Here is a 503-nt window from a genome sequence, read left to right as displayed (position 1 = left end):
TACTGGGGGCTAGGACTTCGTATCCTTTGGAGTGAACATAATGTAACCCATAATATCATCTGAAACCCTTTCTCTGTCAACCAATCCACAAAACCCCCACCTGACAGGGAGAAGATCGATAATGAAATGCAGCCAAGGAGGGGCTTCCTCAACCAGGGTGGAGTTTAAAGAACTGAGCAGATAGTGGCTGGGCGCCGTGGCTCACACCTGCCATCCCAGCAATTTGGGAGGCCGAGGCGGGCAGATCACCTGAGATTGGGAGTTCGAGACCAGCCTGACCAACACGGAGAAACCCCGTCTCTACTACAAATACAAAAATTAGCCGGGCATAGAGATGCACGCCTGTAATTCCAGCTACTTGAAAGGCCGAGGCAGGAGAATTGCTTGAAACCAGGAGGCAGAGGTTGCAGTGAGCCGAGATCGCACTATTGCACTCCAACCTGGGTAACAAGAGCAAAAAACCCCATCTCAAAAAAAAAAAAAAAAAAAAAAAAAAAAAAAAA

The sequence above is a fragment of the Piliocolobus tephrosceles genome, chromosome 3, assembly GCF_002776525.5.
Source record: "Piliocolobus tephrosceles isolate RC106 chromosome 3, ASM277652v3, whole genome shotgun sequence".
NCBI lineage: Eukaryota > Metazoa > Chordata > Mammalia > Primates > Cercopithecidae > Piliocolobus > Piliocolobus tephrosceles.
Note: the sequence above shows the minus strand (reverse complement) of the source record.